This window comes from Macaca mulatta, chromosome 7 (assembly GCF_049350105.2).
Source record: "Macaca mulatta isolate MMU2019108-1 chromosome 7, T2T-MMU8v2.0, whole genome shotgun sequence".
Classification (NCBI taxonomy): domain Eukaryota; kingdom Metazoa; phylum Chordata; class Mammalia; order Primates; family Cercopithecidae; genus Macaca; species Macaca mulatta.
The window spans coordinates 142846794-142870594 of NC_133412.1; the positions used below are offsets into that span (position 1 = coordinate 142846794).

The 23801-nt window shown below is 44.8% G+C and overlaps 1 protein-coding gene and 1 long non-coding RNA gene across 5 annotated transcripts in view; one reads left to right on the top strand and one right to left on the bottom strand.

The window, feature by feature from the left end:
* Positions 1–23801, top strand: part of SUSD6 (sushi domain containing 6) — a 105402-nt gene that overhangs the window by 47610 nt on the left and 33991 nt on the right.
* Positions 750–20326, bottom strand: LOC144330348 (uncharacterized). The gene is made up of 2 exons (XR_013396416.1): positions 20096–20326; positions 750–2878 (listed from the first exon to the last, which is right to left on the bottom strand). It is a non-coding gene; the product is annotated as an uncharacterized LOC144330348 (long non-coding RNA).

Sequence of the window (23801 nt, forward strand, 5' to 3'; positions counted from 1 at the left end):
TGTTTCTCTCGAAGACTAGGACAGGGGACTCTCCTCCTGGCAGGCAGTTTCAGAGAGAGCAGAGGGTGGAGGGCTTTTGTGCTGTGGTAAATATAGCAGGGAGCCAGTCCTTCTGGGGCCTAATGAGTCAGCTGGAGGAGGGATGTATGGCAGCCTGCTGCTGGTAACCTTGTCACCCCTTCCCCCCAGCCATAATCATCATCGGGAGGACAAAGGTGTAGGGTTCAGAGCATGATATGCGGGTTAAGGGGGCAGACTTTGGAATCAGACTGCCTGTGTTCAGCGCTCATTCTCACTACTTGCTTGCCCTGTGACTCTGAACAAGTTATTTTACTGCTGCAAGCCTCTGTTTCCTCAGCTGCAGAATGGGATAATAATAGTACCTACCTCATTGGGTGGATGTGAAGATTGAGGTAATAAGTATGTAATGGTTGTTAGCTCTCTTTTGTTTGTTCGTCATTCTGTGCTTTTTCTCAGAATTAGTTGAAGTATTACAATTTAGTGAAATAAGACCCGGTCACTGACACTACAAATGTTGTGATCTTGGGCAAGCTAATTAACCATCCTGGGGCTCAGTTTTTCCCTCTGTCCCATGAATGGGTCTACCTGGAATAACATTTAAAGTCACTTCCTTGTCCCTCAGTAAATGCTTTCATGATTCTAAGGACTTTGCGATTGAAGCTGGTGAGCTGGACGGGCCCTAGCAGGGGCTAGAAATGCACCATTGAGCCTGTTTGTTTGTTCGTTTTGAGACAGAGTCTCACCCTGTCGCCCAGGCTGGAGTACAGTGGCACGATCTTGGCTCATTGCAACCTCTGCCTCCCGGCTTCCAGCGATTCTCCTGCCCCAGCCTCCCGAGTAGCTGGGACTACAGGTGCGTGCCACCACACCCAGCTAATATTTTTATTATTTAGTAAAGATGGTGTTTCACCATGTTGGCCAGGCTGGTCTTGAATTCCTGATCTCAGGTGACCCACCCGTACCCACCTTGGCCTCCCAAAGTGTTGGAATTACAGGCGTGAGCCACGTGCTCGGCCCATTGAACCTTTTTGTGTTTGTACAGCCCTTGTTGCCTTCAACAGTGCTCCAGAGACCCTTCTAGGCAGTCTTTGTGTGGTCTTCTAGACAAAATGTTCTTTTAGAAAGGCTGTATTTGGGTGTGTACAGTAGGCCTCTGGGTGGTGTGCTACAACCTACTTCTGTGTCTGTGAGCTCCAGAATCATCATTGAACTCACCAGTACTGGTGTTCCTACTGGACTTTATTAGAAGCACATACGTGGCAGTTTCCTTGGCCAGTGCTTCCTGGAGAGGGATCTCAGAACTAGATCCTGGAAGGGGACTTTGGTAGGGACAGTAGGGGAGTGGTATATTGTGGCTGTAGAGCCTCCACAGTTTAGTGCTACTTCTTTCATTCTCTATCAGCTCCCACCACCCACTTACCCAGCATAAACAGATAATGGCACCGTCTCAGCTAATCTTTTTTTTTTTTTCCCTGAATTGTTGGAAGAAACAATTACAGATTTTTTTGTTCCATTGTAGCCTTCTCTGCTACCAACATGTAGATTTGCCTTTCCTTCCACCCCATTCTGACACTTAACCCAAATCTTTTCTCCCTAGTTATGAGGAACTCCTGGCACAACCCGGGGGGCCATAATGATTGGGACGCCACAATGTGGCCATCAAGGTTATATGAGGTTTCAAAGGAAGAGAAGACCAGGCTGCATCAATGTGCAACAAAAGGAAGCACAGCCTCCTTTCATAGGGTCACCCCAAAACCAGAGGAAGCCTCTAGAAGTGCTAGTTGCAGAACCGCAGAGTGTGGTGACTCTTTTATTCACCAGTGTGTCTTCAGAACAGAAGTTGGCATACTGGCCCACAGGCCAAATCCTACCTGCCATCTGCTTTTGTAGAGCCTTGCAGTTAACTGTTTATATTTTTAAATGGTTGGAAAAATCAGATATTTCATGACTTGTAAAAATGTATATGAAACTTAAATTTCAATGTCTATAAAGTTTTATTGGAACACAGCAGTGCTCATTCATGTATGTATTGTCTATGGCTGCTTTTATGCTACAGTGGCAGAGTTGAGTAGTTGTGACAAAGACCATGTGGCCTGAAAAGCCTAAAATGTTGGGGCTTTAGAATATTTGGGTCTTTGTAAAAGAGGTTCTCCCCCAGCCCAGAACAAATGGTGCTCAGTAAGTATGCACATGAATGGAATGACTGTCAGAGCAGGAAGAAAGGAAGTACTAGTCAGAACCAGCTTGGGCTTCAGAGAACTGTGCACTTGCTGCCCAGAGTCTCACAGCTAATGGTAAGGCCAAGACCTAACCTGGTGCCTAGCGTACCACCATGACCTGCTTCTTCCAAGGCTCCTCTAAGGAAACTGCCCTGGCATATGGTATTAGTGGCAGAATGTCTGCCTTAAGTGTCTGAAGCCTCTTGAGTGTCATTAAGCTATCCTACTTACCCCTACCCTCCCTTTTGTTGGCTGCATCCCTCCCATTCCCCACCTCATTTTCCAACTACCCACACCTTCCCAACTTCCCACTCAAGGTCCGAAATCAATTATCAGGTTCCATACTGGCTAGATAAAGGGATTATTATTTTCCACTGTGGAAAAATGTGTCTGTTTGTAGTGTGGGCTCAGACCAGGATGGGAAAGTTGGCTCTGTTGTTTTCTTTCCCCTCCCCCACCTGCAAAGAATGCTCCCTCCCTGCCACCCCAACCTCCAAGTCTTTTCTACCCCCCATAAAACATGTGTACTGGCAGGGGACAGGGGTTCACCTTTGCTTAGATCCAGTGTACCAAGTTGCTACCAATGTTTTTCCCTTTCTTTGGAGCGGCTTCTAGGGGAGGAGGTACCCTTTCTAGGCCTGAAACCCAAAGCACACCTGTATGGCTGTGCCTGCCATAAGCAGCATGCCAAGCAGGCTTGTCCAGAAACCAGGATCTCAGATACTCTGAAGCCGAGGAAACACAGTTTAGTTCAGGAAAAGCCTCTTTTCCTCTTCTTGTGTTTCTTTTTTCTTTTTCTTTATTTATTTTAGAGATGAGGTCTTACTCTTTTGCCAGGCTGGAGTGCAGTGATACAATCATAGCTCACTGCAGCCTTGATCTCCCAGACTCAAGCAGTCCTTCCACCTCAGCCTCCTGAGTAGCTGGGACCATAGGCATGCACCACCATGCCCAGCTAATAAAAAAAATGTTTTTTTATGTTGCCCGGGCTGATCTCAAACTCCTGGGCTGAAGTGATCCTCTCCCCTCTACCTTCCAAAGTGCTGGGATTATAGGTATGAACCACTGTGCCTGGCCTCCTCCTTGCATTTCTTACCTGTGCTTATAGCTGCTCCTGAACACCCACCTCAGAGACGTTTTTAAATGGGTGCTTGTAAAATATACAGCCTTGCTATCCAGTGGGCTGTAGTAGACCCTGGCTATATGCGTGTGTGCATGCACATTCACAACTCTGAGAATCCCACTAGACATAGGTAAGTGGGCATCCTCTGGAGACAATTTGTCTGCATCATCTCTGGTTGTAGATACCACAGTTATCATAATCTATATCATCTCATCAAGTATCACAGTTTTGATCACAATCTAAGGTAGGAAGAATCATGTATGAAGAGGTACTTCAGAGTTCTGGAGTAAAATTACACCATGTTTAAAGTTCAGTTTCTATACTGGTTTCTCTCATCCACAGCTCGAGATTTGCAGTTATAGCAGAAAAGGTGTTAGACAGGCATTGGGTCCAGTTTTCCCTTGTCCATTCCTTTAAATGGGGAGAATTATTGAAAAGTTTCCTTTTTAAGAATGGCAAAAGGAAGCATATCTTATTCTTCCCACCTAGTCACACCATGCAGTGGATAGACCAGAATTAAAAATAAAATCTATGCACATGCTACCCAATTTGCCTTTCTTGAGCTAGGTAGAATTAAGATCTCTTCTCTGTAGCAGCCTTTCTCAGGTCTCCAAGTCTTTCATTTTACCTGTAGTCTTAAGAAACTTGCTGTATGACCTGAGGCAAATCACATGACCTCTTTGTGTCTTTTGCAAAACAGAAACAATAATCCTTAAGAATGTTAAGTTGATGTTGTGTAGACTAATAAAAATGATTGGAAGGCTCTTGGCATATAAAATGAAGTGTGTGATGTAATTCCCAAATAACAACAACAAAATTGGTATGTGACCTACTGTTGAGTCACGAGGTACAGTAGACTTTTTATGCAGATGATATTCTTTGCTGTCATTGAAACACAAAACTTAAGGTGCAAAGTACTGTTTGAGTTGGGGATAAGAGATTTTTGGAGCAGTTATCAAATTTGACCAGTGAGGAGGGATTAATTTACTTCAGGAATCCCCACTGCCTTCAGAAAGCTCATATTTGCATAGCTTGATCTCAATCCAACTGGCTTGCTGACTCATAAAAAGTTTTTGTTTGCATTCTCTTTCTTTCCTGAGCTTATTTACTAAACAAAGTCAGTATTTTACTTGTTTCTGATTTTTTTTCCCCTTAAAATGTTGCCATGACATGTTAGGCCATGTTAAACATCACACCATCACCTAAAACAATTTTAGAATAGTAAGGAAAACAGCCATCTGCATTTCTACATGACAGAAAGCCAGGCAGTTAGTTTTCATTGAAAATGGAAAATGTTGAGAACTAGGTTCTCTGGGAGATGACTTGACTTTGGCCTGTAGCAGAGAGATGTTGGCAGGTGGCCCTGGCTCACCTCATCTCGGAAGGACCCTGGAGTCAGAGATAATGTACACTGAGTTGAGAGGAGAAGACAAATGGGAAACTAATGTGTATAGAGCATCATTTATGTGTCAGGCTCCGTTATCATTCCAGGCAGATGTGCAATCATTTAATAAAAGAGAAACTGAGCCAGAGAGAGGTTCAATAACTTGTTCAGAGACTGATGATTTTAAGTGGTGAGGCTGACTGGGATTTGTGCTCAGTATGTCTGACTCTTGCCCATGGTCTTTTCTGGGAGCCCCACTACCTGTGCTGAGTGACAGGCTTCACTGAGACCTGTTTTTTGTGTTTCCTGATTGAAGTGCTCAGATCAGCCTCCAGAAAATTATTCTGATGGAGGAAGAAAGAGACCATGTTTTCTCCTGATGGATAAAAAGGATACAGGAGTCATCTGTGGGTTACCATGTTTCCCTCTGTGGTTGTTTCTTTTTGACTCCGTCACCCGGGCTGGAGTGAAGTGGCGCGATCTTGGCTCACTGCAAGCTCCGCCTCCTGGGCTCACATCATCCTCCTGCCTCAGCCTCCCGAGGAGCTGAGACCACAGGCGCCCACCACTACACCCAGCTAATTTTTTTGTATTTTTCAGTGGAGATGGGGTTTCACCATATTAGCCAGAATGGTCTCAATCTCCTGACCTCGTGATCTGCCTGCCTCGGCCTCCCAAAGTGCTGGGATTACAAGCGTGAGACACTGCACCCGGCCCTCTGTGGTTGTTTCTGTTCTCATCTACTGTGGCTCTTGGTTGTTTGGTTCCAGTTTAGGCACAAGGTTTGCCAAGGTGGTTCTATTCTTGGAAAGGAACAATAGGGACCATAGCAAACAGTTCCCAAAACATCCGCAAAGCATCTTCCTGTCAGCTGCAAACCCTGTTGATGAAAGTGATGTAATCTCTCCATGGTGTAATTACCTGTGACTATAAAAAAACTTAGGGATTGTGGTGGGAGGCTGGATGGGTCATTATAGTTCTTGTTGAGCCCTAGTGTCACGAAAAGGCATTGATAAATTACCCTCTGCACACTAATTGTTGTGCCATGTTTAGAACATTGACAATACATGGTACCACCCTTGCATTGTAACTTTCTAATAAAAGAAACCGGGAGTCCACATAACTAGGTCTCTATTGGGTTAAAGCCCTCACTAAACACAGATTCCATCTGCTGAGCAATGGTGCCCCACTACCCTGCTAACTTGCCAGCTTAGAGGTTATTCTTCTTACCTACCTGACTTTCTGCAAAAGAGGGGCACAGGGTGCTAATAAAACAATTAGGGTTAGCACTCGGAGTCTTCAGTGATTCTAGGTAGGTTTCCAGATGAACACCTCTCACCACTTCTTACCCACTGGAAGAGTCCAGTGCATCACTTGGGAGTGGGAGCCTGCAGAGGGTGTGTGGAGCCCTTCCATTCCAGGTGGCCTGTGCTGGTGTGCCTGGCTGCCTGGACTGGGGTCAGATCAGGAGAGACCTTGGCCTGCCTCAGATTTAGCTTTGGGGCCCAGAGGGACAGAAACATTTAGAGACAACCTTTCTGTGTGCAATGTGAATGAAGAGTACCCTGGCTGCTGACTTCTTTCCAGCCCTGTTCATTGACCTCATCTTAAGCGAATTTAACACATGAAAATCTGAATTCACTGGAAGATGAGGGTGTGACTATAACTTTTTTTTTCTGAGACAGGGTTTCGCTCAGTTGCCCAGGCTGGAGTGCAGTGGCACTGTCACAGCTCACTGCAGCCTCTGCCTCCCGGGTTCAAGTGATCCTCCCACCTCACCTCCTCAGCCTGAGTAGCTGGGACTATAGGCATGCATCACCACACCTGGCTAATTTTTTTAAAAGTATTTTTTGTAGAGATGGGTTTTGCTGGGTTTGCCCAGGCTGGTCTTGAACTCCTGGGCTCAAGCAATCCACCCGCTTTGGCCTCCCAAAGTGCTGGGATTACAGGCATTAGCCACTGCACCCGACTGACTATAACCTTTAGAACAGGATTGTCCCTAGGATTTCTTCACATAGCTGTCTCTTATGAGGTGGAGGGGGATTCAATTTATGTACACCCCTCAAAATAGTAAATACCACCTGCAGCTCTTATGGAGCCACTGAGGTCATGAGTATAGCTCAGTATTATATCTAGCTACCATTGTGCTTCAGCTCTTCACCTTGTTTTTTGGAATGACTGCATGGTCTGATGAAAAGCATGTACTCTGGAGTCAGATTGTCTGGGTTGAATACTGCCTGTATTCTTTGCTACTTTTGTTGCCTTGGATAATTTTTGTGACCTCACTGTCTGTGTTTCACCAGAAAGGGGATGATAATGTCTGCTTTATAAGATTGTATTGGGGATCAAATAAGATAGTAGTATGTAAGGCATTTGGAACATTGCTGGGTACACAAATAAATATTCCCATATTGGAAGATCAGATCCTAGCACTAATTGATATCATTCCACACTTCTGGTTTTATGACGTCATAGCTGCTTGGGTGGCAGACTCAGGGTTGGAACGTGCTCCCCGTTTCTTCTGTATCTCTTGGATTCTGTTTCATTCAATTCAGTGCTTACTGATTAGAGTGAGATCCTTGATATTCATGAGGTTTTCTGAGTCCCTAAATTCTCAAGTAACACATGTTGGTTTCCCATACATGAAGACGAGTAGCAAAGAGTGGTAAATGCCCTTCTGAGATGTTGGTGCTGGAGTGAGATCAGCTAAGTGATCTCACTGTGAACTGTTTGTTCTCTTCAGGGAGGCTGCCTTGTTGGTATTTCAGAGCTGATGTTCCTCAGGGATGCTATTTGTTAGGAACATTTGGAGTCACTTTTGAAACCTTACATATTAAATATGAGAATGCCAAGGTTCTGTTCTTTTAAAGACATTTTTTATTTAATCAGCACAGTGATGTGATTGAAAGGTTGCATTTTACATGATTCCAAAACACAACTGGGAGAATATAACATTAGAATTAAAAAATAAGAAATATCTTTCCCATTTGGTAGTCCTTTTGCCTCCTCTTGCTTTTCTTAGCTATATTGGTATTTCTTCTTTTAGGAGCCCCTTTCAACTTATTGGCATCCCTGGTGATGGAGATTTTTTTCTTGTTTAACTTCTTTGACTTATTAGCTTTGCCAGTAACCAAATCTCTTAAAGGAGAATTGTTTAGTCATCCAAAATTCTGGGAAGTAGTGCAGGGAAGGTAAACAGATTCTCTTCAAGATTTCTTGGCCAAGTTTTTTTTTTTTTTTTTTTTCATTCTTTTTAAATCACAAAAGTATGTTTGGTATTTCTGTGGGGAGGGGGCACAAAATGTGTTTCAGGAAGTTATGACCAAGTAAAAACAGGGCTATAAAATAATTCTGCTTCATCCTTTGTTATTCTGAGTAACAAGTGACACTCTCTGAAATACAAAGGGCTTGATCAATTCTTCTCATGTAGTAGACACATGTCTCCTTGGGAGAGGGTGGGACCTTTGTGTTTATTGTCACTGGCTTGGGTTCTGATGGTTCAGCCTTGTTGACACTGGCTATGGTAAGAGGCACCAGAGAATGTCATTGGGATTGTTGCACACTAGACTATGACTGAGTGGATGTGAGGATCAGCCTGTCAGTGTTTCCTGAGCACCGGTCTAGGCACAGAGAGGTTTGGTGGCAGATGGGAGAAAAGTCTTAGATTTCTCTTCTTCCCAGTTAATCTCATTATGATCCGGAGGCTGGATTGCAAAGGACCCAGTGGAGTCTTGAGCCAGTGCAGCCCCACTAAGGCTCCTTGATAACTATGCATGGTTGCTCATGATTTCTTTCTTTCTTTTTTTTTTTTAGACGGAGTCTCGCTCTATCACCCAGGCTGGAGTGCAGTGGTGCGATCTTGGCTCACTGCAAGCTCCGCCTCCTGGGTTCACACCATTCTCCTGCCTCAGCCTCCCGAGTAGCTGGGACTACAGGCGCTTGCCTCCATGCCCAGCTAATTTTTTTTTTTGTATTTTTTAGTAGAGATGGGGTTTCACCGTGTTAGCCCGGATGGTCTCGATGTCCTGACCTCTTGATCCGCCCGCCTCAGCCTCCCAAAGTGCTGGGACTACAGGCATGAGCCACCGCGCCCAGTGGTTGCTCACAGTTTATGATTAGCGGCCCATGAAGTTAGCTGGAGTCCTTCAGTAGGCTGTGTGGCTATCTGCTTTATACCTCTCACACACCTCTCTGAGCTTTGATATCTATACACACTGCTTTCAGTTTTATTTCTTTGTTTTTGCTCTTTGTTCTTGATTCTTGTTCTTTGTTCTTGATTCCGGATGTGTTTGCATATAAGCTCATTGAACACAGAGACAAAATCTTTTGTATGTTGCTCCTTTGCTACAACCAGGCTAGCGATCATCCCAGTAGATCCAACACACACATCGTGGGAAGGGTACTCCATAGGTGGGTTTACCCCATAGGACGATCCAGAATCATGGCTTGTCCTTCATGTGAGGAAAGCAGGAGCAAGTCCAGGGATCTGTGAGCAGTAGCAGTGTGTGGGGGCTCCCCACTGAGTGATGATTCCTCATAGTCCCCAGCCATCTGGGGGAGGAAGTGGAGAAGCACATGAAAGTGTCTTCATGCCTCAGGGATGCAGGTGATGGGGCTCTTCTGTGGAGAAGAGAGGGCCCAAGCAACTGCCTGGAAGAGTACATTGCAGAGTATGCTACCTTATAGCTTGGGTGAGGATTTCGAACCCAGTGTGGATCCTGTTAGGTGATGAAGAGTTATATAGTTTGAAAATATGCCCCGAGCCGGGCACAGTGGCTCACACCTGTAATCCCAGCAGCACTATGGGAGGCCGAGGCGGGTGTATCATTTGAGGTCAGGAGTTCGAGACCAGCCCAGCCAACATGGTGAAACCCCGTCTCCACTAAAAACACAAAAATCATCCGGGTGTGGTGACGCACACCTATAATCCCAGCTACTTGGGAGGCTGAGGCAAGAGAATTGCTTGAACCTGGGAGGTGGAGGTTGCAGTGAGCCAAGATTGTGCCACTCCAGCCTGGGCAACAAGAGCAAGAACTCGTCTCAAAAAAAAGGAAAAGAAAGAAAGTATACCCCTGCCAAATCTCATGTTAAATTGTAATTGCCAGTGTTGGAGGTGGGGCTTGGTGGGAGGTGTTTGGATCGTGGGAGCAGATTCCTCATGAATGACTTGGGCCATCCCCGTGATGGTGAGCTCTCACTCTGAGTTCACATGAGATCTGGTGGTTTAAAAATATGTGGCACCCCCTCCCTACCCCACTTTCTCCCTTTCGTTCTCATTCTCACCATGTGATGTGCCTGTTCCCCCTTTGCCTTCCACCACGATTGAAAGCTTCTTGAGGCCTCCCCAGAAGCACATGCCACTATGCTTCCTGTACAGCTTGCAGAACTGTGAGCCAGTTTAAAAAATATATATCTTTTTTAATAAATTACCCAGTCTCAAGTATTTTTCTTTTCTTTTTTGAGACAGAGTCTCGCTTTGTCGCCAGGCTGGAGTACAGTGGTGCGATCTTGGCTCACTGCAACCTCCACCTCCGGGTTCAAATGATTCTCCTGCCTCAACCTTCCAAGTAGCTGGGATTACAGGCGTGTGCCACCATGCCTGGCTAATTTTTGTATTTTTAATAGAGACGGAGTTTCACCATGTTGGCCAGGATGGTCTCAATCTCTTGACCTTGTGATCCACCTGCTTTAGCCTCCCAAAGTGCTGGGATCACAGACCTCGGCCAGCGCTCCCGGCCTCAAGTATTTCTTTATAGCAGAGTAGGAATTGCCTAGTTCAAGGAGGGAGGAAAGGCAGGCTTTCATTGCCAGTGGGAAGTGAAGATAAGGAGGAATGTATATGAAAATCATACTGGCTCTAAACATATCCTGACATTAGAGAGGGGCTCGGAAATTGCCAATTGGGTGGGTTTGGCTTCACTTTCTTACCTACTGCCTTTGCAGCCACAGCTTCCTCTACCTCTACGTCTGTTTCGAAAGATCAAGGCTAAGGGACAGACAGTTCCTTCTCCTCGAAACATTAGCACCTTCAAACTTATTCTCACCCTGTTCTTCCTGTGGCTAGAATTCTACCTCCTGCCTTTTCCTCATATGCTTCTCTTTATCCTTCAAGGTCCTACTCAGCTTCTTCTGTGGGACATCACCCATCTCTCTTACCACTAGAATTAATAGGGTCTGAAGGAAGGAGAGTGGGCTTTGAGTGTATTTATTGAATGGAATTAACAAGAGCTCCTCGTCTTAGTTCTTTCTTTGGGAGGATGTCAGACAGGTTTTCCTAGGAGCAGGATTCCAACTCTTAGAATCTTGACTGACTGATTTGACGGGATTGGCCAGCTTGTTATGACCTCTGGGAATTGCAGCTTTGGGGAACTTGAACCCTTTGTTCTGTACATTATGGTACATGAACGCTATAGACTTGCTCCAAACCCTGACGACCCTGGGTTTGTAGGGTTGCTGTGGGGTTGATTGGGTTTCGTATTTTCATGACCGTTAACTCCTTTAGCAAGTATGTGTTGACATAAGGTGGGCAGGAGCTGTGTAATGCCACAGAGGGCCTTCTGGGGACGAGGTACTAGTCTGGATCTTGACAGAAGTTAATCATATTTAGTAAGCCTGTGAGAGGAGGGCAGCAGCAGCCAGGAACTGTGCTCTGCACTGGAGGAATGCAGAGCTTGTGGTTTAGCACTCTGATTTATTCTACCGGTACTCATTGAGCTTCTGCTGAATGCCAAGACTGTGCCAGCTACTGGAAATAGAACAATTCCATGTGATACATGCTATAATCAGGGAAGTCAGTGCACTACACAGGAATACTCATTAGGGGGTTTCCTGACTCAGTTTGAGTTGGTCATGGAAGGCTTTTCTGAGGGAGAGAAGTCTGCACTGAGATCTAAAGGCAAGGAGGAGTTAACGGGTAGGGGAAGACAAGGTCGCATAGTCAGGTGAAGAAGGCAGTCTCTTGGGCCAGACACGCTAGTTTGAATCCTAGTTCTGCCAGTAGTGTGTCTTTTTTTTTTTTGAGACGGAGTCTGGCTCTGTCACCCAGGCTGGAGTGCAGTGGCGTGATCTCGGCTCACTGCAAGCTCCGCCTCCCGGGTTCACGCCATTCTCCCGCCTCAGCCTCCCAAGTAGCTGAGACTACAGGCGCCCGCCACCACGCCCGGCTAGTTTTTTGTATTTTTAGTAGAGACGGGGTTTCACCATGTTAGCCAGGATAGTCTCGATCTCCTGACCTCATGATCCACCCACCTCGGCCTCCCAAAGTGCTGGGATTACAGGCTTGAGCCACCGCGCCCGGCCTAGTGTGTCATTTTAAGCAAGCTTCTTGAACTCTACGTCCCTTAGTTCTTCATATCTGTAAAATTGGGATGATAACATACATACCATATAGGGTTGTGGTGAAGATGAAATGTTGCTGTTATCATCATCATGGTTGTTAAAATGTGGCACTTGCCAGTGGCAGGTACAGCCTGCTGTTGTGGGGAGTCTGGAGGGAGGAGAGGAAGAGAGTATAGTGTCTGCTCTGTTCATCTCAGCACTTCCTTTCCTTGGAACTTCCCATGTCACTGTTGAAACTTCGGAATTTTCAACAGTGTTTGAATCCAATATACTGTATTCCCTAAACTGATTTGTTTCTTGCCCTGTGGATGAAGGAGTGGTCTCTTTCACTCTGGCGGAGTGTGTTCAGTAGCTGTAGTTTCAAAAAAGAAAAAGTCTAACCTTAGCCTGAGAATTCAGGGATTTAGGTTGAGCACACCAAAAGCACAGTTTGAGGAAGCACCCAGAGAGGACTGAGATGCTGCTAGTGGAGGCAGGTGCCTGTCCTGGTTGAATTGTCAGAATTGTGGAGGAGGAGGAGGAAGAAGAAGAGAAATAAGCTCTCCTGGAGTATCCTAGGGATCAAAGAGTTAAAGAAAAAACAAACACTAGTTAATAAATTAAGAAGTTGAATGAGTCTAAACAGGAAAGGAAAAAGGGTTGGAAGGAGGATGTTAATTTTAGGTACAACTTGTGGGAGAGGATTGGGGATGAGAAGAATAGCAGTGGGCACCTATTTGCCCATGAGACAGGAAGTGATGGGCTAGGTGAGGCTGCCCTTCTGGTCTGAGGGGAGAGGTCACTCAGGGCAGGCCACAGGAGATGCTTCTTGACCCTTGTCACCTGGCCTCAGCTCAGCCAACTCTTAGGAGGCATGTCTGACAAAGGCTCCTTATTTCAGCAAGTCTGATGCACCGTGTGGGGTCCCATGTGGGTCTTAACTGGCGTCACAAATTCCATGGGGAGGTTGGAGGGTGTCAGAGGTTCTTAATTGCTTGGGGAAGCGAGAAGAATGGAGGAGCAGCTGGCGTCTGGGCCCTTCAGATGTATTCCAGGATTTGTCATCTTGGATCAGGCTGGGGTAATTGGAGAAGTTGGGGTGAGGACTGTCTGTGATTTGATGTGTTCAAGGGTGCAGAGAACTGTTGTGACTTCCAGCAGAGATGTGTCTCAGGTTTCTTAGACTGGCTTTCAACAAAGGAACCCTTTCTTGGTGCTATTGTTCTCAATACCTTGTTGTTAGGCAGTTTAGAGGCTTTGCTGTTCAACTGACTCCTCTCCTTGGCATTCAGAAAATCTGTCACCAGTAACGCAGACCCTAGCCTTGTAGAAATAGTTAAGATTGTGAATAATAGGATTAAGTGAGATAATATGTGTAAAAGTCCTGGGTAAACAATAAAAATCTATTCCAATGGAAGGGATTATTATAATACTATTTTTTCAGTCAGCATCTCTTTTCTGAATTGCTCAGAGCACTTCGTTAACACTAACTGGTTAATCCACCATCCATCCCTGGTTGGAGGCTGGCATTTAATAGCCCCTCTTTGAATGCAAGATCAAACACAAGTTTCCAACAAACTCCCGCATCTTCAGCTTGAAGCCCAAACCTGTGGAATCTAAATCTAAAGCTTGGACTTCTAAATGTGATAATGCCTCATTCCTGGGAATAAAGAAGGTGAAAAGAGAAAGGAGGGATCATTACAAATTTTTTTTTTCGTGAATAACTCGTCATGTCAAACAAGGCTGTCATAGTCAGGATTTTGAGTGACCTAGAAGTCAGTCATTCATTTTCCTCTGAGAAGCCAGAGTTCCTGCTGGAAATGAAACTTGATAGGAGCTGGAGAAGCAGAAGGCTAAGAAGAGCAGCTTTGGTGCAAAGAACAGGGAAGAAGAGAGGGAGCTGGCAGATTTCTTAATTCTGTTCTATTAGACTGTGGTGGAAGTACTTGAGATGCCAGGTTCTGCATCACAGTGCTAACTGCCTGGCACATGCCAGTGGAAACACATTCTCTCCTCTGGTGTGTACCAGGAAGTGTCAGGGGGACCCACAGCAGGTGCTTGGTGTATTCTGCAGGTCTCATGTTGAAACTTCACAGACCCCCCTGAGTGTCCTGCTCAGACCAGTTTTGCCACAGACCAAGTATTGCAGTCCAGTTTGGCAGGGTGGGATCTGGGCAGATCAGCCTTAGGCCAATTCTTCAGTCAAGGAAAGGCCTACGTGCATTGGTCCACCTGTGTCCCTTCCAAAGGCTGGCCTCACCAGCCTAGAACTGGTGTGGAAAGGTCCTGTTTTGTTCATAGTGCTAGGTGAGGCCATTCAGAGTCATCAGGACCTTTTTCCAAGCTTATGCTTCCCTGCCTCTGGTCAAGGCTTAAAGGGCAGTTCCATCGTCACCTTTTGTACTCTCATGCACAAAGTCTTGAACCCTAGGAGCAGGAGAAGGATATACTGAGTTGGGAAGCTCCTCCTTCCCCCAGTGGCAGATGTGTGGGCTCTCAGGTTTGAAACTCTAGAGGTCATTCAGGTGTGCCAGTGAAGAGGCACATACTCATGAGAGAACCAACAGACTGAACCTTGGAGGTTATTTGCACTAGTGAGTTTCAAATTTGAGCTAGCATCAGATTCCTCTAGAGGGCTTGTTCAACACAGATTGCTGGGTCCCATCCCCAGAGTTTCTGGTTCAGTCGGTCTGGGATGTGGTTTTAAAAGTTCTCTAAAGAAGAACTTGGTAGACATGGAGCAGCAGCTGCTGCTGGTCTGAAGACCACACTTTGAGAACCACCAATTTATACTTGGACTGAAAAAAACCTGTCTGACTCTTTTCGGAGCAAATTTTGCTGAGGTGAGGACAGAGGGGTGGAGAAATCTTGAACCCACGAGGGAGACAAGTGGCCCTCTCAGAAATAGGCTACTACAGGTGGGCCAACCTATAAAACTGAGAAGAGGTTAAGGGAGGATGCCTTCAGATGTATCTCTTCTCCAGGCTGGTCTGGTCCTTGCATACTACCCTATGGAAAGGAGCTAGACCTGGTGAGCCCCGGGGCTGGGTCACTTTCATTTCCTATTCTGCCCCCTGAGGCAGCAGTGAGTTCTAAAAGTCTGCATTTTTGGATGCCTTTCCTCAGTCTGGGCTCTGCGGTACGAAGAATGGGACCCTGAGCTGGGGTCCTGGGCATCGGCCCCAGCGCCGCCTCTAATGGACAGTAACTGAAGGCACCTCATGTTACTCAAGGGTAATGTGAGTGTGGATTAGCTCTCTGGTGCCTTTTGTGCTCTGATACTCTGGGTTCTCTAATGCTTTACCCTGACAGCTTCCTCCTCAGGGTCAGGAACTTCTGCTGGCTTGTTACCTGTTTTTTCTTTTTCTGTGTACGAGAACTTCTGTTGATCAGAATCCCATCCAGAGACTGGCTCACCAAAAGTGAAACTAGAGACAAGTTTAGGAATTGGAGAGAATAACTTTTCTTTTTGGAGTCATTGGCACCTGCACTTATGCTGCTGCCATAACACCTGCCTGCAGAGAGAATAACTTAGCATCACTGTCGTGCCTGCTCGTTTCACCTCACTGCCAGCTTCATAGGCTGTCTGATCAGCTCTGGTTTCCAGGATGCTCAGGATTGTTATTTGACATTCTCCATTGCCTGGCACAGTGTGTGGCTCATCGTAGGCCTGTGTGTATGCTTACTGGATGTATCGAATAAGGGGTTGTATCCAGCTACCTCTTCTTTTCTTCATTTTCTTCCTTCTTCTTAACTTGGTACAGTTGTCTTCCTTTGCCTTCCTCCCTTCCATCCTTCCTCCCTGCTTCCTTTGTACCCATTTTTACTCCTCAGCACTCTGGCAGAGCTAGCATGTACGTTGAGTGCTTTGGGGGTTAAAGTATACACAAGACAATCATAAAAGACCCTCTGCAAGCCGTCTGTGTGAGAGGTTCCTCCAGAGCTCCTCGCTCTTCCTCCCTCCTTCTGTCTTCTGCCCACTTTGTCTAGGGTAGCTGTGAATGTTTTCAGTGTCCTAGGGGAATTTGCTGTTCTTCAGATTGAATTTGACCCTGTTTTCAGCCTTTATTTCCCACCGGAGCCTGATGGTGTTTGTATTGGCAAGCCAGAAGACTCCTGGCTTGGAGAGAATTAGTACAGCCTGCCTCAGAACCATTGTCTGGCCCTGTCTTTTCAGCCTCTATCTGAAGGGGCAAAACAAGTATTTTTCAGCCTTGGTTAATTGTTACTTAGCCCCTCTGATCCAGCCTGGGCAACTTTCAGGTAGCTCAGGCACTGACTAGCCTGAAGTCTCTGTTGAAACAGGGACAGATTAAAGTTGATTTGATTCATTTGAAGTAAAATCAACAGGCTTTTGATGATTTCATTAATTTCCTCCCTTCTGAACACGCTCCTGTTAGCAGTAATTGGAAACCCTGACTCTGTTTCTCATTTCCCCCCACCACTCTGCTTTAATCTGAGTCAGCTGGAGACTGCACTCAGCTTTTTCATTTACTGGAAGAATGGTTTGAAGATGGTTTTAATGACTGGCTTTGACACTATTTCCAGAAGCTAAGACTGTTGCTCTGCTTAAGTTCACACCCACCTGGGGGCCTCAGTTTTGCTCACCTTGCTCCTATAAAGCTGCTTAGTTCTTGATGTGCAGGTGGAAGAGGGTCCCCATGAGCATTCTTTTTATCCCAGGCAGTATATATGCAAGCTTTTCATTACTCATTTTCATCACTCAACATTTACAGACTGCCTGGGGTGTGTGCCAGGCACTGTCCTAGTAACTGAGTGTGTTCGCAGCACCTCCTCCTGGCCCTGGTGGAAGTCCAGAGGCCTAGGTAGGTGAGATTCCAGCAGGGTGGTGGCTAAACTCAAACCTTGGGAACTGTGGTCTCTGGGGCTTTTTTTCTGTATGTGTTTTTATAGTTGCAACTCCAGTTTCTGTGCTTTTTTTTTTTTCTTCGCCCTAAAGAGAAATAATATGGACCACCTCTTGATGTCAGAGAAATAACAGGTAGCAATAGCTGTAACAGCTAATCACTAGTGGCAAGTTGACAAGATGTACAAACACTTGCTTGTATATCATGTCATATTGTTATCCTCACAGTAAACCTATCACAGCCAGTGAAGGACAAAGCTGGGATTCAACCTATGTCTTCCCATTACAAATCAAATACTTTTTGTTTATTATTGTTATTTTTAGAGATGGGGTTTCACTGTGTTGTCCAGGCTGGTCTCGAACTCCTGGCCTGACGCCATTCTCCCACCTGAGTGGCTGAGATTACACGTGGGAGGCACCATGCCTGGCTCTGCTTTTTGTACTATGTTGTTTTATTTGATGGTTTGGTTTTGTTCTTAACGCTGACTTCCCATGCCATTGTCTTTAGTATGACTTCAACCACTTAAGTGTTAAGAACCGTTATGTGTGCATTGGGTCTTGTGCAAGGAAATCAGGGTCTCACAATCTAATTGGGGGAAAAAGATAAGAGTTCATCTTAGTTCCCCTTGAATGATTCAGGTACTGAATGCTATTAGAAAGAAGAGAATTAACCCTAATGTCTGCCTAGGGACGCTTCCAGAAGAGCCAAGACTTGAATTGGCATGGTGGAAAGGCAATACTCAAACCAGGGGAGAGCTGAGGAGGAGTTTTGGTTCCTATTTGACTATCTCAGACTCTGGGATACAAAGAAGGTGGTGAGGTTTGTTTCCTTCTTCAGACTTAGAAAACCAGTATCCTCTGGGATGATGCTTCTCCAACTTTACTGTGCTTTTTCTTTGTTTTGTTTTGTTTTTTCTTTTTGAGGCAGGGTCTTGCTCTGTTTCCCAGATTGGAGTGTGGTGGGCAATCACGGCTCATTGCAGCCTCCACCTCTTGGGCTAAAGCAGTCTTCCCACGGCAGCCTTCTGAGTAGCTGGGACTACAGGTGCATGCCACCATGCCTGGCTAAGTTTTAATTTTTTTTTAATTGTTTTTTTAGAGATGACCTCTTACTATGTTGCCCAGGTCGGTCTTGAACTCCTAGGTTCAAACAATCCTCGTGCCTCGGCCTCCCAGAGTGCTGGGATTATAGGCGTGAGCCACTGCCCACGGCCTTTACTGTGCTTTTAAAATGAGATTCCCATATATTTTGCCCACAAAGAACCTTTCAGTAGAACTCTGTACAGCCCAGCAATCTGCATTCTTTGAAAGTTTGCTAATAATGTAAAACAGTTTCCCCAGCCTCTCAATTCTCCTGCCTGAAGAGAAGAACCCAAAGGTATAGATTTCATTTGTTCCTTTCCGGAGGCAGAAACTGTTTGGTCAATCAGCTGCCCCCATCGTTATGTTGCAGGTGGTGAGGCGGCCCAGGCTTTGAGAAACACCGTAACCCAAGGGTGTTCTGGTGCCCTTAGTGTTGCAGAAAGCATTAGGAACTGAGGATCTGGGTTTTGATACCATAGAGGTCCTACTTGATGAGAAGGGGACTTAGAGTGTTTAGGATAAAACCAAGGAGGAATGGGGACAGTGGATAATAAATGGTGTAAGTTAAGTTGACTCTGACAGCACCTGGGTCAGTCTGTCTGCCAGCTTGATTTGAACGCAGGTGGGGACACCCACTGAGTCTTTGAGTACCTTTGAAACAAAGTTCTGGCCTTGCTCAGAGTTACTCAGGTTACTCTGTTAAGAAAAGTGTTTTTACAGATCCTGTTTGGTAGCTTAGCTTTCAGATGACTGTTTTGCAGAGGGGAGTGGGCGGGGTGGGTGGCAGCAGCAGAGACAGCTGCATGGTCAATCAGCGGGTGAGTAGAAACAGGTCTGCCAGAAGATTTAGCAGTCTTGGTGACTCCAATGATTTATTTCTGTATTTTATGACCATGTGGTACCTAGGATAGTTGTAAAGATTAGAAAACAATCACAAAGTTACCAAATACCCTGTTAAGAAGTGATATGCCTTAGGTTGGAGGCATTATAAAAATACTATAGGTGAAAAGAATTAACATTTATAAACATGTCATGTGTTCCACTGTAAACTTAAAAAAATAGAGGCAAGTGTAATCACACATGGATACTTGCCTCCCAGATTTAATATTTTGCCACACTTACTTCAGACCTTTTCCTCCAGAGATGACCAGTATCCTAAGTTGATGTGCATCATTCCAACCATTTCTGTTTTTAGATACTTAAACATGTATTCGTAAGCAATACAGAATATTGTTTTATGTGTTTAAAAATGTGCAGCACATTTGGTGTTCCTGCTTCAATGGTGTTTGGATGGAACAGATCCAGGGACTCTCTTGGGGGGAAAAAAAAAAAAGTATGTAACCTTCCGTAGCATACTTTTTTCACTCAACATTGCTTTTGACATTTGGCTATGTTAGTACATTTCTTTTTTTTTTTTTTTTTTTTGAGACGGAGTCTCGCTCTGTCACCGAGGCTGGAGTGTGGTGGCCGGACCTCTGCTCACTGCAAGCTCCGCCTCCTGGGTTTACGCCATTCTCCTGCCTCAGCCTCCCGAGTAGCTGGGACTACAGGCGCTCGCCACCTCGCCCGCCTAGTTTTTTGTATTTTTTTTTTAGTAGAGACGGGGTTTCACCGTGTTAGCCAGGATGGTCTCGATCTCCTGACCTCGTGATCCGCCCGTCTCGGCCTCCCGAAGTGCTGGGATTACAGGCTTGAGCCACCGCGCCCGGCCGTTAGTACATTTCTTTTACCTGCAGTATAGCATTCCATTGTGTTAATGTAAATGTATATTACATATTGTAACATTATAATAATTTATAATTATGTATAATTATATAAATATAACTATTGATTACAAATTATAGTTGTAAATTATAAGTTGCAATTATTTATAGTGATGATATGTAACAGTATAATTGTATTAATAATAAAATATTTATAACTATTCTCTCACTGATGGATCTATGGGCGACTCCAGTTTTTCGCTGTTAAAAACAATGCTGCAGCTGGGCATAATGGCTCACACTTGTAATCCCAGCACTTTGGGAGGCTGAGGTGAGCAGATGTCTTGAGCCCAGGAGTTTGAGACCAGCCTGGCCAACATGGTGAAACCCTGTCTCTACAAAAAATACAAAAATTAGCCAGGTGTAGTGGCACATGCCTTTAATCCCAGCTCTTCAGGAGGGTGAGGTGAGAGGGTCACTTGAGTCCCAGAGGCCAAGGTTGCAGTGAGCCATGAACGCACCACTGCACTCCAGCCTGGGCAACAGAGCAAGACCCTATCTCAGAAAAAGAAAAAGAGTTAACAAAAGAAAAAAAGTTGTTAAAAAAAACAGTGCTGCAAGGAACATCCTTGTACATGTGTCCTAAGCATGTGTGCGGAATTTCTCTGGTACCTACACCTGGCAGGAGAGTTGCTGGGTTGTTGGAAATGCACAACTTCAACTTTCTGCATATTGTTCTTCATAGTAGTTGTACCAGTTTACACCACTACTGATGTATAAGAAAATTCTTATATCTCCATATGCTTTACAACAACTGGTATTGTTAGGTATTAATTTTTACCAGTTTGATGGACATGAAATGGAGTCTCCTTATGGCTTTAATTTTGCATTTCCATGATTATCTTCTCGCAATTTGTAGATTTTTTAAACTTTTCTTACGGCAGTGGTTCTCAAGGACCTTTGAGATCCTTTTAGGGGATTGACAGGGTTGAAACTAATTTCATATTTAGATGCTATATTACATACTAAGATCTTGTTTGCCTTTTTTGCACTCATTGTTTCATGAGTGGATAATTGAGTTTACAAAAGCTATGTGGCATGTGTTGTGATCATCGATGCTAACATCTGTGGGTTTATTATTATTTTAAAATGAATTCTAAATATTTAAATTTTTTAGTTCTATTTTCAATTATGGTAATATTGATAGGTGTAACACACAAATTCTTTGGGCATTCTCAATAAGTTTTAGTAGTGTAAAGCAAGCTTGTTCAACCCACGGCCCATGGGCTGCATGCGGCCCAACACAAATTCATAAACTTTCTTAAAATATTATGAGTTTATTTTGCTTTTTTTTTTTTTTTAAAGCTCGTCAGCTATTGTTAGTGTTAGTGTATTTCATGTGTGGCCCAAGACAATTCTTCTCTCAATGTGGCCCGGGGAAGCCGAAAGATTGGGCACCCCTGGTGTAAAGGAAACTGAAAGCCAAGAGTTTGAGAACCACTATTACTTTACTGTGTCGATTTAAAAAAAATTTTTTTTCCTTTCTAGTATGCTTCTTGTTTAAGAAATTATTTTCTGTCCAAATTCATAAAGATGGGCTTTTGTATTTTCTTGTAGAAGTTTTGGAATGTATTTTTATGGGCAGTGTCTGCCAATTCCCAGGCCCTTCAGCCACTAGGAATAGTTTTTAATTTTATGCCTTCTCCGAAACACTTATATGGCCTGAATGGAACATCTTCCCTATCTGAATATAATTTTTTGGGAGGGCAGTATGTGGGGATAGGGATTTAGCCGCCTTCTGCAGATCCCTTTTGTTCAAGAGCGCCTCCTAGCATTTTGCAGAGTGCAGCAGTCTCTCCTTGAGAATGGTGTACGCTCTCATTTTGGATCCTTGGGTTCACTGATTTTGCAGTTGGCTGCTCAGAGGCCCAGAACCCACAAGCGACAGGGATTCTGGAAGCAAAATCCCTCTCTGCACTCGCTAACCCCCATGCCCCAGTTTCCACTGGATACTTGAGTTTCTGTCGAGGCACCAGTGCCCTTACTCCTGGTTGTGTTTGTGCTGGGGTGGGAAGGTGTATAGGCAGCTAGCTGGTTAACTGCAGTCAAGGATATAAACAATGGCCTCCTCTAAGAAAAAAAAATTACATTGCTGACATCCAGGGCTCCATCATCTCTCACCAGGCTCTTACTGGTTTTCCTGTCTCCAGTGTCTTTCTCACCCCCTCCCCACAAATCTGTCTTCTACCCTGCCAGAGTAACTCTCAGAATCTCATACTTGGCATGATGCTACTTCTCCTCTTAAAAGAAAACAAACTCAGGGACCCATAAGACTTATGGTAAGGTCCATTCTTCTAGCAATATAACCCTCATCTGTGCTTTCAGCTTTCTTGCCAGCCGCTTCTGTATCCTATCCTCTGTCCTGGAATCTCACCAGGCATCTCATTTTTATTCATTTTGCTAGCATGCTGTGGTATGTGCCCCCAAAGCCTTGCTTATGCTGTTCCCTCCAACTCAAGTGTTGTTCACCCTTTGTCTGCTGGGGGAGATCTTTTTTTGTCTCTCAGACCCTACAAAACTCAACAAGTATGAATTCTGAGAAGATGATTCCTTTAGTCTTCCCACTGATAGCCTTTCAGTCAAAATGAAGACTCAGCAAAGTTATCTTTGTCTTTGTTGCACTTGTCGCTTTGTTAGGGGAAGGCTGATACATCTCCATCCCTTCACCAAAAGTTTCTTACCCATAAATTTTGTTTACAGAGTTGGCCCTAGTGGTTTTGCAGCCTAATTCTTCAGTAGCTGCAAAAAAGGAAGATACCTTTTTTGTGATTAAGAGCTGATGTTGATATCCTAATAAATTGTCTTTTAGTATGCCTTGCCTACAGGGAGGGAATACACTGAACAGTCTGATGGCAACACCTAGTCCCTCACCCTTCGCTACCACCAATTCACTTATTGTGCATTTTGAAAAAGTAGTACATTGACATCTGTCATTTTAAAAATGGTACATGAAATACATGTGTGCATTAATGCTGTCTGCAGAAAGGTCCTGCTCAGGGAAAGAATTCTGGATGGTACTCTGTTTTTCCCGTTTAGCCACACCTAGCCTCCTGCCTCCCCTTTAGCAGCCTAAAAAAATAAAAATCCCTAAACCCTGGACATCTGTTAGACATGCAAATTAAGCAGATTAACTTTTATTTTCTGAAAGAGCTTTATAGCAGAAATCCACATGGATGTGGAGACAAGGGGGCTCCTGCTTGGAAGACTGCTGACGTAAGTGGCATGCAATAGGAGGGTTGAGATGGGCCAGAGAAGGGGAGGGCCCCGTAGGGGGATCTGAAGTGGGAGACTTGGATGGCGAATCTTCATGTCATTGTTAACATCTGAAAGAGTTGACTTTCTTTGGCAACTTTTTTATAGCCCTTTCATTAGTTATTGAGAATGGTTGCTATAAAGGTAGGGAAAGTAAGATAATAAAATGGGGGAAAAATTATTTCCCTGGCTCACATTGCTGTAATCAATGCAAAGGTAGGATTGGATCTGTTGCATGCTGCCTTTTAGTCTGTTGCAAACAGGCTAGGTGGGTATGAATTCTCAAGTTCATGAAAAGGGCTTACAGCTAAAGAAGTAGGGTCTGAGCACTCACAAATGCTGGGTTACTGTGTTAAACACTGTGTTAAATGTTATTGAAAAATATGTTTTCATATGGACATGGATCAGAGAGAAGTTTCCTTTGTGGGTAATGCTTGTCTTGTTACTTGAAGAGTACTGCTAATGTTGCTGTAATGTTTGATTAGTAGTAGTTTGAGAAATGAAATATGGGCCTGGTGGGGTGGTTCACGCTTTACTCTTAGCACTTTGGGGGGCCAAGGTGGGAAGATCACTTGAGGCCAGGAATTCAAGACCAGCCTGGGCAATACAGCGAGGCCCCATCTCTACAAAAAAAAATTTCTAAAATTTAGCCGTGCATAGTAATGCATGCCTGGAATCCCAGCTGCTCAGGAGGCTGAGGCGGGAGGATCATTTGAGCCCAGGAATTTGAGGCTGTGGTGAGCTATGATTATGCCACTGCAGTCAAGTCTGG